General features: G+C 40.0%; 1 pseudogene across 1 annotated transcript in view; it reads right to left on the reverse strand.

Annotated features, from left to right (window-relative positions):
- Positions 1 to 10,156: 10,156 nt before the first annotated feature.
- Positions 10,157 to 12,743, reverse strand: part of LOC143597696 (zinc finger BED domain-containing protein DAYSLEEPER pseudogene) — a 31,940-nt pseudogene continuing 29,353 nt past the window's right edge. The window contains exon 2 of the transcript XR_013146977.1: positions 10,157 to 12,276. The product of XR_013146977.1 is annotated as a zinc finger BED domain-containing protein DAYSLEEPER pseudogene (transcript). The remainder of the gene's footprint in view (positions 12,277 to 12,743) is intronic.

Here is a 12,743-nt window from a genome sequence, read left to right on the forward strand (position 1 = left end):
TTACACATCTCAAAGGCCGACTCGGCCTTCTCAGCCCAACGCAGGAAGCCTATAGCTCCCTCAGTGCCCTTAAACGTACTGGGCTTGCAGTCACGGTAGTTCTTGAAGGTACACGTTCCATTCGGACCTCCTGTTTGATTCTGAACGTGTGCGGCTAAAGCGGCCGCGACATGGTCATTCAGCAGAGTTTGGAGTTCAGCTGCAGTCATGCTGATGTTACCACGTCCTCGTCCAGCGTTTCTTCCAGCCATTTCCTAGAATCACAGTATAAAGATGTTAAACATGAATTTTTCTTTCATATACAACACACCATACATGTAATGAAAAGATAAGTAAGAAAGAAATAAGAGACAACATCACATCACAACCACACATTAGTCTAAATAAAAAAATTCATGATTAAAACCATTGTATCCGCCACAAAGTATTTCCAATCAATCCTCAATTCATAGAAAAATAATAGTTAGGATGGAGACAACCCCTCCATCTAAGCATCATCATTACTAGATGTCGTCATCTGAGGACACCTCTGAGTGTGCCTCCTCCTCAGCCGGTTCTTCCTCCGGTTCTTCTTCGGGATCTTCCTCGGGATCTTCTTCGGGATCTTCCTCAGGCTCCTCTTCGGGATCTTCTTCAGGTTCTACTTCAGGCTCTGCCCCAGGCTCGGCCTCAGGCTCTGCCTCAGGGTCGGCTGCGTTCTGAGCAATCTGCATTTGTAGGATATCGCAACGCTCTAACGCTATTTCGGTTCGGGTCCTTGCTTCTTGGAGTTGCTCTTTCAAGTCTATCATTTCGGCTTGCATCTTCATCATAACCTTCGTTTGTTGATCACTAGCCCCTTGCATATCCTTCATTGCCGCCGCCATGCGGGCAATCTCCTCCTTAGTCTCGGTTTCGTCTTTTAACAATCTGGAAACGTTCTCTCTCGTGTAGCGCATGTAACCCACATCACGCTCCAAACATGAAACAACGGCTGCGAGAACTCTCTCTACAGGTTCGGTTATGGGTGGTAGGGTGTTGGGATAAGCAGGGTGGTTCGGGTGTGGCAATGGGGGAACTTGTTCACGGTAGACCATACGTCTGATCATGTTGGGGTACCATTCCCAGCTAACGTCGTTGTCATACAAGCCTCCGGATAGGCGGTACCTCTTCGGTGCAGGAGCTTCGAGTTCCGGGACTACGCGGGGTGGCGAGGCAGTAGGTAACTTCGGTTCCTTCCCGTGAGCATGCGTCATCGAATCGGATGATGATGAGGGTGGCGTCGACATCCCTACAGGTAAGCCGTGTATGCGCGCGCGTATGAGCGAAAGAGGTAAGAGATAAGATTACAAGACTACACAAACCTATGCAGTGCGTATTATTATAACTAATGGGTCGTCGCGGTTATAGTCTAGTATGCATGAAGTTTCTAGTTCGCTATAACCAATGGCTCTGATACCAATCTGTCACACCCTCAAAATCCACTAACGGAGTTTTACCGTCAGAGGGTGTGAACTGGCAGGATCGGAATCATTAGTTATAACCAAACCAAAGAAAACGTTTAAATGAAAAATAAGTGCGGAAGCGTAAAACCTTAATTCAAAAGTTGCGTCACGCAGGACGACTTAAAACCAAATGTAAATGTTAAAATTAAGTTTGCAGAGTAAGATGTTTAACAATTAATGCATGCTCCTAAACCGCGCGCCCGCCTCGGCTACCTGAGAATAACATACTAAAAGGGGTCAACACGAGGTTGGTGAGTTCACAAGTTATATAAGACAAATCGTTTAGCGTTTGAGTTCAGCGTTTTCGTTAAGTGTTTTGCGTAACCACGTTACGGCGTTTAAAAGTTTTGCGTAACCACGTTACGGCGTTTAAGTGTGTAACCACGTTACAGCGTTTAAGTGTGTAACCACGTTACAGCGTTTAAGTGTGTAACCACGTTACAGCGTTTAAGTGTTACCAGATAATGTTATGTCAAATTATATATCGATAGGTAGCTAATCTATACAACAAGTATTACTAAGTGGTTCGAGACCGAAGCTGACTGTTTATCAAGTGCCCGTCACCAGGTCAACCCAGACCATGGTAAGTGTTAGCCAAAAATTACACCCACTCAACCTCCAGTTGAGCTTAGCGTCGGGTGGGGTTTGTCAAACCCAGTAGTACTACTCAACAGTGACTCGCTATTCCAAATATTAACCGGTTCGATGCGTGGGACTTCAAGGGTTACGTGCCGCTTAGCCTCTACAAGTGATATATATAATTTATAACAAAATCTTAAATATGTGTTTATCTCAAAAATGCGTTTATCGGAGTATGTTATCTCCCCCAAGTGAAAAACGTTTGAAAACAGTTCAAAGAGCGGGGTAAGTGAACTCACTGTTTGCGAAGAATATTCCAAATTAGATCACCGAGTGATGCGCGTCGTAGAAAACTCTCTAGCGTTCTAAAATAACAAAGAGATTTTCTAAGTATCGGAACGTTTAACGAGTCTCTAGACTCGGCACATAATACCTATGCACGTATCATGTTTCGTGTTTCGTTTGTGAACCGTGTGTGATTTAAACAAGTACAATTGTGATACGATACACGAGTGAGCAATTACTTTCGTGTCATGTATTAATAACATACTTACAAGCAATTATTCCCGTAAGGGCATTTTGGTCAACAAACAAAGACTAACTAACTATTATTCCCCATAAGGGCAATTTGGTCAATTCATGGCAATCAACTAGCAATTATTCCCCGCAAGGGTATTTTGGTCAAAATACCACAATTATATAAAAACTATCATATTTCATGCATTCCTATACAACTCAGCAGCTAGTTTCATTGTGACAGAATTTCTACTTGAAAGATTGTACTATTTCACCGATCATATCATCTCAATTAATTCACCAAAAATCACCACTGAAACATACATGTCTTAGGTTTCCAGAACATATTTTATATTATTTTTATTCCATATAGATTTCTCATAATGATCAAAACACTACAGTAAACTCATATCAGTCAGATTCATGCACAACAGAATGTTATTTGCAATTCCCGGTAAACGAAAAATCCAATAAATGCAAGACCACTTGGGTTTGGTTCCTAACTCAGTGAGTCAACTTCCAGAAGTGGAACCAACCCAATTGGCCTCGTAGTTCATGAGATATAGAATTTACAATATAACCTAACAGCAGGTCTAACAGCTCAGCTTTGCATCACGTTTTTGTAAAATCATAAAAGTATACTTCCACTTATCCAAAAATTACGAATTTATACTTTATAGAAACTAGACTCAACCTAGTTTACTGCAGTACTCACAATCTCAATCAATTTTCACGTTTACACTTCGTTACAGTCAGTTAAACATCGTATATATATTCTGTCCAGAATCTGTTCACATCAAAACTCAACATCATAACAATCTATGAACTATCATGCATCCATATAACCCTCTAGACACCATAACTACTATCCATGCATATAAATCACACCATACATACAAGATTAGGGTTTGTGTTTTAATTCAAATCAAGAACAACAATCAATCATGCAACAACATCAATCTAGTTATCAATCTATTATCCAACTAACAACTATCATATTGATCACATACATACATATAATCGGCTGAGTTAGGGTTTACATACAACCCATTAAACATCAAAATTACACAACAAGGAGGTAAGAGATGATCAAGTATACCTTCCTAGCACCTAGTTCTTGGATTAATCTCTTGATTGATGTGTGTGTGTGTGATGAAGGTGGACGGCAGCCGTGGATCAAGAGAGGGAGAGAGAGCCGATTTAGGGTTGTAGGTTAATAATAAGTTAGGGTTTGTTTATTAGTGATGTATTTATAATAATACAAGTTACACTCTAGTCCCTCTTCTTTCCAAGTGTTGTTTTTCTAGAACATTCCATCATACTTGCCCAATAAGTTAACATGACCATAGTTTTATCACATAGCACATAATCCTAACACATAATAATCACATAATTATTGTTTTTACGTTTATCGTTTATTTATCAATCGTTTGCGTCAACTCGTTTGCGTTTCGGTGCAAATCCCGAAAGACTACACATGTAGTAAGTGTTACGCGTCATTTAAACCCTAGTTTAAATGTAATGAAGTGTACGTTATAGATTCAACGATCTTAAAGTTTGAATTGACGGAGTTGAGTTAACGGAGTTAACCTGAAATTGACGATTGTCACAACGTTTGACATGCTTTTGTTGATTATATGAAATTTAGTTTGATTATTTCTTTTTTTTTTATGTGGCCCGACCAGATCCGGCACAAACCAGACCAAAAAGATTCTTATATAAAGATAGTCAAATGACTCCCGGAAAACTTGTACAAGATTGTTAATAGAGATATATGGAGATGTTATCGGTTCATGTGAGATGTGTTTTGAAACCCTGAACATACAAGATTAGATCATAGCATAAAGAGTAAAATGTTTGAAAAAAGAAGCTTTATTTTCTAAAAGCATCTTTACATATGAAAACAGAATTAAAGTTCTGAGTTATAAAGATCATGAACTAAACAAGGAGTCAGGAGATATTGTCAAGTTTGTTCAAAGATCAACAGATGAAGTTACTAGTTGGTCAATTGAGGCTATCAACACTTAGATATGTTGATCTGACGGTGGATATGGAAAGTGTATTTATTGTGCAATGTGTTTTATTTTAGTTGCGGTGTGTTTATTGTGCGGTGTGTTTTACTAGATCTAATTGTGAAAACACACTTCCTACACTTCTTAAAAAGATTATACTTCTTATTGTAACCTTGCTCTATGTTCACAATTTGAAAAGGCTGCACAGAGTAAGCTCATGCTAGCATGTGTTGAATCTATGAAAGAAAAGGCTTCAACATCATCGGTGAATCAAACCACTTTATCGTAATCATAACCTGAAATTCCAAATTTTCTTAGAGTCCAACTACATCGGTGATCAAGACAACCCATTATCACAAGTTCTACATTATTCTACTGCAACTGATTATAATTGTGTAGTCATTGGTCCATCAAAGGGGTACCAAACGACAAACAGCGTACAAAGGCATTGTGTCTGGAGATATTGAATTTTTGCTAGGAAAGAAATACTTGAAACTTCCTCTTGCAGCCTTTATGTATAGTAGAAAAAGGAAAAAGTTTATTACAGAGAGATCAAATGGCAGAGTTTAATTGTTTAACAATAGTGAAGAATTGATGAAAATGGTCGGAACTGATATCATAATGTTTGCTAAGCTATATATTATCAATCCATATAACTATGCTTATATATGCTGAAGGATGTCAACTAAATTTGAGAAGCGTTGTGGCTAATAACTTCATGGATCAACAGACTGGCCAATTCAAGAGAAAGAGGTTGAAGTATTGTCATCAGTGTGTTGGTGAAAGACATCTGTCAAAGATGGGACTTGTTTATCCAAATGTCAATAGAGTGAACAAACTGCCTCTTCAAAAGTTTTATAAAGAAGAATTGGATGAAGCAGTTACTTGGTACTATAATTACACTACGATTACAAGATAAAAGATGTGATTCTATTGAAAGACAGTCATGAGATAAGAATGATATCTTCTGGCGAGTTGAGCTGTTGAGATGCAATACAATGTGTCTGATGCCTCTTATGCACGATGCAGATCGGTGTCAAAAACAAACGAAAGTATGTTTGGTAGAATCAGCCTAGTGGAGTTTGTTGGGCTAAATCCATGGGCTGATGCAAACCAAATCATTTAATAAATTTACCCATCAAACAAGTTATATATAATATTTTGATGGAATTAAATAAAATTCCTCTAATTTCCAATTCTTTTCAAACGTACCAATTCGATCATAAAAATTCTGTAAACCAGAACATGGAACATTTTAAAAACGAAAATCCTAGAAAAAAGATCCTCGCTACACTCTGCTGTACAAACTCATTCTTTGGTTAACATGCGATCTTTCATGACAGCCAGAAAAGGAATTCAAAATTTTTTAATGTAAGATCACAATTAAATGCTTATTTTTAAATTTAATCCTCAAACATTCTCTAAATTACTTTAATCTGAATTTCAGCGTCTCAACTCTCAATACATTCATCATTACCAAAATACCTCAACTGTTTGGTATGGGGTAATGGAATGGATGACGGAATGGAATGAATATGGTAATGGAATGGACAAATGAATGGAATGGGTTTTTACCATTCCAATGAAATGTTTGGTTACCACACGGGAATGAAATGAATCATTACTTTGTATTGTTGGTAGGTAAGAAAAATATAAAAAATAAATAAAATTAAAATGTAGTGAGTGGTGGTGGTGGGCAGCGATGACGGTGGGCGGCGTGTGTGATGGTGGGGCGATGATTGATGGATGCGGCGGGTGGCTGGAGGTGGTGGGTGACTGGCACTGATAGGTGGGTGGTTGTGGCGGAAGACGCCGATGGTGGCGGTGGTTGGTGGTGGTGGTGGGTAGACGTGCACAAAAAAACCGGTTCCGGAACCTAACTGGTGGAACCGAACCGGAACCGGTTCCAGTTCCAACCCGGTTGGTACAATACCCGGTTTGGGTATTTTTGTACCCGAAAATCGTACCCGGTTCTCATATTTGTATGTTAGTATCAGTTCCAACCCGGTTCCTACCCGGTTCTTAATTGTAACCGGTTCCGGCGGGTTTTTTTTGAAGAGTCAAACAAAAGTCAAAGTAGTCGTTGGAACCGGTTCCAACGGTAATATAGCCGTTGGAACCGGTTTTTTTAGCCACCAATTAGCCGTTGGAACCGGTTCCAACGGTAATATAGCCGTTGGAACCGGTTTTCGAGAGACAATAGATCCGTTGGAACCGGTTCCAACGGTAATATAGCCGTTGGAACCGGTTTTTGATGCCCAAACCTATATATAACTTGTTTTCCACCACTAATTTCACCACCAAACTCAAAAACAAACTAAAATACTACTCCTTTAGCAAACCCGTTCCGTTACCCGACCATCCAACTAAATATTATTATGGCACCCATCAAAAAACTAACAAGAAGGCTAAGAAGAGTGTTTTTGTTGCCCCCGTTCCTGTTACGGAGGACCCAAGGGTTGTTACGGTAGTCAACCATAACCGCAACCAAGACATATGGAAGAATTGGGATTTGATTGTGGATGACGAAGGTTATCAAAAGGCTCGTTGCAAACTATGTGGTTCAATATTAAAGCACGATTCCAACTCTACTTTGAGAAAGCACATCGAGAAGCCATATTGCAAGGCGTTGAAAGGGATTGGCGCGACCGATCAAATTGACTTGGGTAAAGATGGTACACTATTTCCTTACAACACGACTCAAGTTCAAGATAGAATGGCAAAGTTCGTTATTCAACGAGGTTTGCCGTTTAACCACTTTGATGACCCGGAGTTGACGTCGTTGATTCGCGAAACTCTACAACCGATATACACACATGTAAGTCGTACTACCTTAAGACGTCATTGTATCAGGTTGTGGGAGTGTGCTAAAAAAGAGTTAATCGAGTCTTTTCATTCTTTAGAAGCCATGGTTAGTTTAACTACCGATGTTTGGTCGGCACCACAAGGGTTGCCCGAATCATACATATGTGTCACCGCTCATTGGGTTGATCCGGTGACATGGCAATTGATGAAACGCACCATCGCTTTTGAAAACTTCCCGTTCCCACATACCGCCGAAAAATTGTTTGAATTACTTGATGAAGTTATAACGACTTACAACTTGAGAAATAAAATATTTTCGATTTCGTTTGACAACGCTTCAAACAATACTAAGGCGGCTGAAAAATTTATCATTAAATATTCACCACCTTGTTTCGGGGATTTTTTTCATGTCCGATGTGTTGCACATATCATCAACTTGGTTGTTCAAATAGGTCTTGACAATGAAAACATTTGTAATGATTTAAAATACTTTAGACTTATGTTACAAGATGTCTTCAAAAGTGGTAAAAGAAGACATCTTGAATATAAGAACTATTGCAAGTCGGTCGAAAGAAAGTATCTGGGGCCGAATTGGGACGTTCCAACCCGTTGGAACTCAACTTGTCATATGTTAAAGTGTGCTTTTGCCCAACGTCAAACTTTACAAGCTTTTCATAACAATCTTGTTGAAGAACGCGAGGCCGATATGTTTTCGGAAAGTGATTGGGTCCAAGTCGGTTATTTGTTGGAGTATCTTGACGTGTTCAAAAAGTCAACAACAAAATTATCGGGAGTCTATTACCCTACTAGTTGTTGGGTTTTGCAAGAATTGTACTATATGTCTTGTGTTTTTAAAAGCTTTGCGGAGAAGAACAAACTCTTCGAAAATATTGTTGCGGTAATGAAAGAAAAGTTCATAAAATATTTTGAAAACATACCGCCGGTCTTTACTTGTGCCGCCGCATTAAACCCCTATTAGAATGTTAATGAGGTTGAAACAACGATTGAGGAAATATTCGACAACTTAGGTATGCACGAGATTGACCCGAAGTTGTCGACGGAAGCGAAGGACAAGTTCAACAAAAACCTTCAAGACCTTTATGACCATTATTTTCAAATGTATGATCCAAGCACGAGATCGTCTTTTGTGAAAAAAACAACTAGTAGGCCGTGCAAAGACCCACTTATAAACTTGATGAATGGGATTCGTGAATGGGCATCTAAGAGGCAAAGAGGAAACACACCAAGTAGCGAACTTGGTCGATATAGTGGAGCAAACTATGTTGAGGGCGCAACGGTCGACGAAATTCGCAATATTGATTTGTTGGCTTGGTGGAAAGGTAAACAAAACGAATTTCCCATTCTATCCGCCATGGCTCGTGATTTGCTTGTCGTACAAGCCTCAACGGTTGCTTCCGAATCGGTTTTTTCTCTTAGTGGGAGGGTGTTATCTATGCGAAGAACAAAACTAACTCCCGAGTCTCTAGAGGTTTGCATTTGCCTAAAGGACCATTTGGATGCGGTGGATCGTGTACAACACAAGGCGAACTTTGAAGACGAAATACCAATAGAGCGTCATATTCATGATGAGGAGGCGGAGGATGGGGTTTCTTCCGATAACGAAGACGAGGGTGAAGACGAGAATGAAGACGAAGAAGAGTTGTAATTATTTGTTTTGGTAAAATTATTTGTAACTTGTTCAACTAATATTTAGTTTTGATTTGTTTTATTATAATTACTTTTGTTACTCATGATTAATTTTTGTTACTTTTTTAATAACGACGAACATTTTATTTATTTAAAAAATAACTATTACAAACATTATTAAAACATAAACGATACTAAACATAACAACTAAAACATAAAAAACAAAGTCCGTCGTTTTAATCCGGGAATACTTATTTTTGGGTTGTAGAGCCGGACGACTCTCCCACTTCCGTTTTTTTAGCTTCCAAACTTCTTTTCTCTCGACAATACTTATTCGTATGTTTTTGTAATGTCGAGTTGGACCCTGCTTTAAGAAACTTCGAGCACTATTTGCAACGTGCCAACTCATGTGAGTCGGTCATGAGACACAAATCATAATGAACCCAAACATCGGGGCATCTTGTTGTTTCGATCACCATAACAACGTCATCATTAGTTGCCATTTGTTGTCGGTTTAAGGTTAATTGTGGTTTGGAAGTTGTTTAACAAGTACACAAACAAACCTTGCTACTTAGAGTAAAAAAATAACCTATTTATAGTTAAAAAACCGGTTCCAACGGTCAAAAATGGCTATATAGCCGTTGGAATCGGTTCCTAACGGCTATGATATTTAAATTTCAAAAAAAACCGGTGGAACCGGTTTTTACGTAAAAACCGGTTCTGGTTCATACCCTACCCGGTTCTTAAAAGTTTGCATATCTGGGCATCGGTTCGGGTCGGGAACCGAACCGGTTCTTGATTGGAACCGGTGCCATTTTACAACCCGGTGTGAAAAAACCGGTTTCGAACCGGTTCGGGTTTTCCAGTTGAACCCGATTTGTGCACCTCTAGTGGTGGGTGTTGATGTTGGGTGGTGGTGGTGTTGGGAGGGTGGTGAAAGTGATGTAGGGTGAAGGAGGGAATGGAATGAAAAAAAAAACATGAGGTATGAATGTAATGAAATTAGGGTATTTTAGAGGGAATGAAATGGACTAGGTAATGGGTCATTCGGTTCCTTTGATCAACCAAACAAGTGTTTTTTTCTTAAACAAACAGACAAACTAATCTGTTAAAACAGAAAACAAGTCTAAAATAAGGATAACATCAACTCAAATGTAGAACCTACAATACAATACACACATTAAATAGGGAACTCCATTTTCACCAAAGACTTCATCATGTCCGCCGAATCATTGCCTCCACTGCCACCATCGCCGCCAACGAGCCAATCCTTAGCGCAAACAACCGCCTCCACGGTTTCAGGCCTCAACGAGCACCGGTAGCGGTCCATCTCCTTCCTCTCCGTCTCGAAAACCAACTCCGAAGTCACAGTCGAAACAGGAACCGTCAAAATATCACGAGCCATCTTCGACAGTGTCGGGTACTTGACCTTGTTCAGTTTCCACCACCCCATCACATCAAACTCGTGAACCCGAGGCAAAAGCGACTCCTCCAAATACTGGTCAAGCTCTGACTTTGACTGTTGACTTGTTCTCTCCATGATATACATGTCAAAATCAGTCAAACCGAGCCCCGCAACATCTTCTTGCTTCACATTTCCTTCTAACCCGCCAACATACTCGAGAAACATTTGATGTATCCCTTCATCGACTATATTAATGTAACTCGCAGCCTCCTCACCGTATATCTTCGTGAAACTAAACTCGACTAGTTTCATTTTGAATCGCGGGTCCATGACGACCGCGATCGCCAATATCAAACAACAGCTTTTCCAGTAAGTATCAAAACCCGCTTGCATCGGTTTTGCAATCGTGTTGATAACCGGGTCTTCACCCGTGGCTGCACGGGTCAGCTCGAGCTGGATTTTCCAAACTTCATGGAAGAACGTGTTGGTTGTCGGTATAGTTTCTGACGTCAGCAGATTCGCGGTGTCAAAGAGCAGCTTCAAACATGTGCAAAGATTCTCGATCTACTTCCATTCGTCACCGGTGGGTCCCTTACTGTAATCGGGGTCGGTTGTATCGATGCAAGAAAACACTTCTTTCAGTTCGGATGCGGCTAATAACATCTCGTATGTGGTGTTCCAACGCGTTTGATCATCGAGTGTTAATGTTTTCATGCTCGGGACTTGCAGTTGCTGCTTGAGTTCTAGAAACTTCTCTTCTAGAGAATCCGATGTTTTCACATACTTCACACAGTCTCTGACTTTGCTGACCGTTTCTCGACACACCTTAAACGCCTCAAGCGCGATACCGCTTAACGAACGCGCAAGACAGTGAGTAAGCAACGACCGACCTCCGAGCGTATTCGGATTTTCTCGGAAAGCAAACCTTTAAGACTATCAATCCCGGCCTCACTCAAATTCTGGTTAATCGTGATCGAGAATAAGCGACCCTCCATGTTCCAATCAGATAAACACGAAGAAACCGCATGGCTAAAAGCCGAATCCGACTCAGGAAACGGCTCCATCACAACGTTTAGCAACTTTCTATGTATTTTCCACTCGCTATCAACGAACTGGCCTGTTACGAAAACATAACCGGTTGTCTGACAGGAGTTCCAAAGATCGAGCGTTAAACAAATCCGACTCGGCATCCCTTCAATCAAACTCTGAACACTCTGTTTCTCTCTTAAATAAGTCGCTATACAATCACCTTGAACCATGTTGAAATTAACCATATTGAAACTTGGTTGAAGGTTCCGCACAAACGTGATAAAACCCGGGTGTTCGACGATGTGAAGCAGGTAATCATGGAGAATAATCATATGGGCTATTTCTTGTCGGCACTGATCTGAGTCAAACTGAACATAAGGAACACTTGAGGTTCGGTATCGACGTTTAGGCGGGTCAGTGGTGGGACCAGCTGATGACTCATGAGCCATTTTTGGCGGTGCGCTTAGAGGGGTCATTGGGTCCTGAGTCTGGTTTCTGAGCACGACCGGGCACCCTCCTTTAGCGATGTGGCGTTTGAGGTGGCTGGTTCCAGCTACTTTGGAACCCATGCTGTATGCGAATGATTGCTTGCATTGCTTGCAGCAGGCTCGTCTGCAACCGGGGCTTACCGTTTCAATGGTGAAGTGTTCCCAGACCATTGACTTTTTCTTTCTGCGTTTGGCGGGAGGGGTTTCAACATTGTTTGTCTCGAGATACACGGGCTCCATGTGCATCTCCATGTTAACCAGAGCGTTATTCTCGGTTGGAATCGACTCCATGTGAATAGAGAAGACAAGACCTGGTTTACACATAAAATATAATTTGAAAATTTGCTTGAACACATTGTTGGATTGGTTGAATAAATATTTGGTTGTGATGAACGAATACATCAAAGATTTGCTAGCAACAATAAAAGATGAAACAAACAAGTATACATACTAAATAAACTACAAAACCTTATATTCACATTTGATGCAGGCTAAGGCAGAAAGTATCAGTTTAATCATAATGTCACTATAATATATATTCAACAAATTTCAGGGAAAGAGTAAAGATGTCATTATGAAAATGAGTATATTGATGTTATGAGAGGATACATCATATATGAAACTATTGATAATCATCAACATACATTATATATAGATCATATATGAAACTATTGATAATCATTAACATATACATATATATATACTTTTAATATAATAATTTCTTTATGTCAATGAGAAAAGTAAACACAATTTATGTGATGGAGTAAAAAAGTAGGGT

Source organism: Bidens hawaiensis, unplaced genomic scaffold (assembly GCF_021521415.1).
Source record: "Bidens hawaiensis isolate Kalapana, Puna unplaced genomic scaffold, B.hawaiensis_p1.1 tig00048882_1, whole genome shotgun sequence".
NCBI lineage: Eukaryota > Viridiplantae > Streptophyta > Magnoliopsida > Asterales > Asteraceae > Bidens > Bidens hawaiensis.